This window comes from Hemibagrus wyckioides, linkage group LG03 (genome assembly GCF_019097595.1).
Source record: "Hemibagrus wyckioides isolate EC202008001 linkage group LG03, SWU_Hwy_1.0, whole genome shotgun sequence".
In the NCBI taxonomy this organism is placed as follows: Eukaryota; Metazoa; Chordata; class Actinopteri; order Siluriformes; family Bagridae; genus Hemibagrus; species Hemibagrus wyckioides.
The window spans coordinates 19,407,035-19,413,181 of record NC_080712.1 but is presented as its reverse complement, the minus strand read 5'-3'; positions in this window follow the sequence as shown (position 1 = coordinate 19,413,181).

Genomic DNA, 6,147 nt, shown 5'->3' with positions numbered 1-6,147 from the left:
AGGGAGGGGTACTTTGAAATGTAGCAGTGGATAGGACATCTTTAGTTTCTTTTTAGTGAAAATGAGAAAATTAAGTTTCTATACACTGATATACTAAACAGGATATACTGAGAAGGTATAACTCTGATAAGATTCACTGATATGAGAGAACAACATCTTTTCTGTTGCCTTACTGTCTCTTGTAGTTACGTTTGACTGGATTCCCTTGCTGATCTGCAGACAGCACCGTTAGACCGGCAATCACTTGGCAAGCCTGTTCCTGTCTATTTCAGACACTTGATATTTGTCTTCTATTATGCTTTTTAAGAAAGAAAACTGCCTTTCAGTATTAAGATTTTTTTAAATTTATTCTCAATCAAATGTGCAGCATCTGTGTGAACAAACAACCATATGATGAACATTAACAGTCCTTTGTCTTGTCCCTTTCCCAGGAAACGCTTAACTAACAGTCTCTATAATAGTTTCTTTGTGGAATAAAAAAAAAAAACTAAAAAGAATTGGAATTCAGCCACACCTACAAGGGTCAACTGAGCTGTAATGCCATACTTTCTGAATCTCCCCCTCACTTATAAGTGGGAGGAATAGTAAGTTTTCTGTTGGGACAGAGTCTCTCAGTTTTCAGTCAGGCACTGTTTTACAGGAAATACATGTGGTTAGAAGTTAATGTTTTAAAATTTGTATACATATAGTCTACATTAGTCAATTTTCTCTAAGGGCAGATGAGTTTTTGTTGTTTATTTTGGCATTGACTGACATCTGAAGCCCTGTTGGCGCTCACTGTTGTTTTGGTAAGCAACAGGTGAGGACATTAGTGGAGGCGACTGACAGAGAAAAGAAACTTTGAATGCCCAAAGGCAGACTATTCGACTATCTGTGAGTAAGCATTGCTGTTAGAAACAAATCTGAAAAGGCTAAAGCTTCACATAAAGAATCCTTTTAAACCAAACTAGAAAAATTGCTCGCCTTTATGAAAAATACACACACATTTCACGTGATTATTATTCACCACATTATCCCCTAAAAACATGTAGCAATCATATAAAAAATATGTGAAGTGATTCATTTTAATAAAAATGAATCATGTTAAAATGAAATACATGTGAAAATGAATCATTACATTATTTGTGAAAAATTATGAATAATGTGTAAATACAATTCCACATGTGAAAAATGTAAGGAATAACATGTGACAAAACACATTATTATTCATATGTGAAGTTCATGTGAAGGGTATGTCACTGCTCAGTGCGATTTTAATTGTGACGCAAATGCTAATGATAACATCTTGGGAAATCACAACCAACTTCTGTTAAAGTTATTAGCAGCTACAGGCACATGCAGTTTGACCAGTTTGACCTGTTTGTTTTTGAGAAATCCCACAAAGTGTATAATGTGGAAATACAATATTGTCCAAATCTCAGAGGAATCTTACGGAATGATTTTTTTGCAGAGCCTTGTTGGTCTTGGAATCTAAGTATCTCTATCTCCTCAGGTTTGACACTGAACATTTCAGTAAGTTATATAACTCTTTAAGAAACATGCATCAGGACATCTTGAACTACTTTGGCTCTTTGAGTGCTTGTTTTTGACAAAAGGATGCCTAGAATAAGAGCATAATAATGAAGATGACAAACAGAGATGATCAGAAAAGTTCAAGACAAGGATTTTTACAATGTCAAGCTCACTTATGAGAACTGAGAATGAGGCACATGATTCTGTTCCACTCCGAGGTACAAATATCAATAGGCAAAAGATTCCTTTAATTCAGTTATATTAATTCAGAAAGGAAAATGAAAGAGAGATCATAAAACAGTTAGGGAAAGAGATTTCTCTTGATTTTCTTTTTAGCAATATTTCTGAAACCTCAACCACCAGTTATGAATAGTTTTCATTCCCTTAAGAAGTGCAATTATTTCTGTCATTATGGAATCCGTTATGTAAATCAGCTAATGAATGAAGCATTCTCATTAAATGTAATGTATTATTGAACAATCAAGAAAGATGATTTTGCAAGAAATATTTCCAAATGCAATTTTTCCATATTCCTTATAGTAAATTAGCTAAATGAGTAACATTGACACAAACTTGATTGCCTTGGAGCCTACATTTATAGGATGTAACTTGTAACAATTAATAATTTGCTTGTTAAACCAGTTATGACCACAAAAATATATATACAAGGGGCTGGACCACAATTGTGAAACAGAAACTAAACGAAGAGCTTATCTCATTGCTTAATAGCAATGTCACCCTGATTTTGTCTAAGCTATCAACTGCAGTTGGTTGCATATACTTTAGACCAGTTTTCTGTTGTATTAGATACCCACCATATACCCCGTAACTGCCCAACCAACATCTCCTCCCCCACACAAACACACGCAAACACATTCTGTGCTGGAAAAATACAATATGTGGTGATTATTTATCTAGTGAGGAACAGCCATAAACCAGATTCCTTCTGATAGAAACACCAGCATTGCCAGAGGGCTAATGACTGACCCTGCATCTATTGAGGCAAGGACACCTTTCATTCAGTAGTGTTTGGGGTTCAATTGCAGGCTGACAACCCATCTCTGGAATGACTGCAGTTCTAGCTAGCCTAGGGGGAATGTGGCTGCTGTCATCAGTCCAAGCATTCTCTACAGAAGCTGATACTGTAGACATCCTCAATGGCAAGCATGCCACATTGGGGGCGTTCATAGCGTTCAGTAAATTTATTTTAATTTTTTTGGTGTTTTTTTGGAGAGGATGAAGGCTGACTTTCAAATGGGTTGCATTTCACTGACAAGAGCTAGTTTCCTGGTCTAGTATCCTTATGCCAGTGGCCATCTAAGAGATAAGGCCAAATATATCATTTAAATGCATGACCATAGAATGAATGTATAACCATATGATGCTTACATGATCTTGGTACTTAATAAAGAATATATAATAATATTAAAAACTAACTCAGACTCTGACTCGGAATGAACTTGTACTGGATCTTCATTACCTTCAATATTATGTTAATAATTTATAGTATTGAATATGTACAATATCTCTCACTATGTCACCTTATTACTGCACTGGGCAGGAGTGTACAACTGTAGCATAAGAATTTCATTGTATTTAGATGCTTAAAGCCCCCTATACACATGACAATTCCCTCATGACAATAAACTTCCTTCTGACTGAAATAGAAAATTGGACAGGAAACTGTCCTTCTATGTAATAAGAATAAGAATGAATATGGTTCCATTTTGAATTTTTTAGAACACTTCTACACCAATGACGATACAACCCACGCACTTCAGGTATGCGCCTGGGGCCACTTTCTAGAGCCCTTCCTATTAGGTAGATATTATGTATTTATAAAAAAATATATATATCAAGGTTGTGCCCCTCCCCACTTGCTCCCATGCTAAGGTTAGTGCAAGGCAAGGAAGCATACTATACTAGCTTTATGATAGAAGCATTCAACTCCCTAAAGTACACTAGAGGTGAATGTCTAAAATATAAACAGCAGAAACAAAGGAACAAAGAATACAGTATGAGGGGGATATCCACAGGACACCTTTAGCTCCAACAACAGTCACAAGCTGCTTAGTCATACATCAGTATGTGACTTTGCTGGAGTATGCATGCATACACGCACAAGGGGTTATTCCCTGCTGGCTAGGAGGGGTGAGTTAGAGTAGCAATTACAGAGAAAGAGACATTGCCAGTTATTAGACTTGCTTCCACATGTAAAATGTACAAAGCAAGCAGTCTATGATTACATCTTGAAGAGGAAGCGTAGATGTAGACAGAAATGTAAAAAAAAATTAATTGTATTGCCAGGACATTTTAAATAAATGTTGAAACAATATCCACATTCACTGAAATCTGTACAACAAATTTTGAATGTAAATAAGCGGATTAGTCGATTTGCCTTATAGTATATTAAATATATGATCTGCTGATCAACCATTAAAATCATGTATGTCAGACCTGATACCATGCATATCTTACTCAGAGAGGCGCAATTCTATTGCATCGTATTTCAGCATCTTTTTTTTTTTTTTTTTGGTATGATGGTACAATCAAATAAATATAATTACACTATAATTACAATTTTGTACTACAATAACCTCGCTAATTCAGATGTTCCTTGAATAGTTCAGATCTCTGGTTATTATGGGAGCACATGATAACTTACACGTTTGAACTCACACACATCACAGCTGTAGCGAGACTTTGGCTTCCTGTCACCCTCCCAACACTATTTCCATAAAAACGCATCCACTTCTCATTTCCTCACACTCTGGAAAATATAAGAGAGATCAAATAAAATCACAGACATCAAATGCGAAATGACTCATGCCAGTACCAATGATATGTTCCTCTACACATGCTATAAAAGGTTTCATTTTGGGAATTTGTTTTTTTTTTAAGGCTATCCTCCATATTCAAAAATTTTGTTATTTGTTTGTGGGTGTATAAGCATGTGTTTCAACTAGTAAAATCTGTCTTATCTCCTTAGAACCATTTTCAGCCAATTATGAGCTGAACATTAAAGGGAAGAGGATGCTGACTAAACTAGGAACAATCAAATTAGGGGCAATTAGAACTTTTTCCTGTAAGAAAATGTGTGCTATCAATATCTCCTTGCAAATCTCACATGATTGTAGTTGTTGTTCTTTGTGTTTGCACGAATCTTACAGGAACTTGGTCAGGCTTGGGTGGGGTGTAGGGGCTTCCATGATATCATCCTCACTGTTGGCAAAAAAAAAAAACCCATTGGGTGTTTCTAAAACTTTTATTTATAATATTTATGATATTTATCAAAACTCATAAAAATATTTTTGTGCTCATTTGCTCAGTATCATTTAGATATTACATGCATATGCCATTTTTATTTACAACCCTACCAATTATAGATTATGTACTCACACAATACTATCTCTACCACATTCCCAAATGCACATAAATTAAAGAAGAAAAAACAATGTGTGGAGGCTTGTATACAAAGATTGTGGTCTCCGTTATGCTGAAATAACAGACAGAGAGCTGCAATGGAGGAAATGGGCTAATGGGTCGTTTCCATATGTTTACAACCAGGCAGCACTAATTGATAACCTTCCAGATAACCTGTACACACATTGAAGAGAGGGTGGCTCTACAAATACAAAACATGATTAATTTAATTCATTACAGTTCAGTAACCATACACTGCCCACCCACTACACTAACTATTAAAATGATTAATTATTGTATTTGTTTTTTGTTTTTTTTAATCACTGAATCAGGACAATTTGAACAGTGCCTTGAGTTGAGAGGGCCTGTAGTAGAAAAAGTATAAAGACCTGCTGAACAGAAATGTGACACAGCTCACACACAAGCCCAGGCAGAGGATACTTTGCTTCAGGGAAGCGAGCAAGGAGTCAGGCATAAAGAATTTCAGAGGCAAATTTGTCTCACTACTGTTGGCCTTTCATCACTCTGCTATGCCAGCACTGCAGCCTTCAAAATAAATGCCAGAATGTTGATTTAGAATCTTGTGTGCTGAGGACTGCAATATTCATTCATTAAATAGCTGAATACAATTCTTGAGAATAGGAAAATTATGTACATTGTTACAGAGGCAAATGAATGCCTATATGAATGAGCTTGATAGCAAAGATTGCAAAACTCAGATTACATTACACATGCCACACATGGTGCTAATGTGTTTACCAGGAAACATCAACAAAATATGTAATTTTAATACTCAAATAATACACTAGAACTATGGGTATGTGGTGGAACAAATAAATAAATAAATTTAGAATAAATATTTGGCACGTCATTAAAGTGAGGTACTCACAGTTGTCATTTATGGCCTTAAGACCAAAATGTTATTACACAATTTGAGATTATACTACCATCAATTGTCCAATTGCGTCAAAGTCAAGGATAAAGTGTATATAAAACAAATAAAAGTTGACTTATATTCAGGGGATGATCTGTGTCAGAGGACATACACTACATGGGTAAAGGTTTATGGTAAATCCCATATGTGCTTTTTGAATATCCTTTTCCAAATTCAGCCCCCACTTTTCTGTTGTAATAACCTCCACTCTTCTTGGAAGGCTTCCCACTTAATTTTGCAAGGAAAGGGTTTGTCCATTCAGTTACATAAGTATTAGT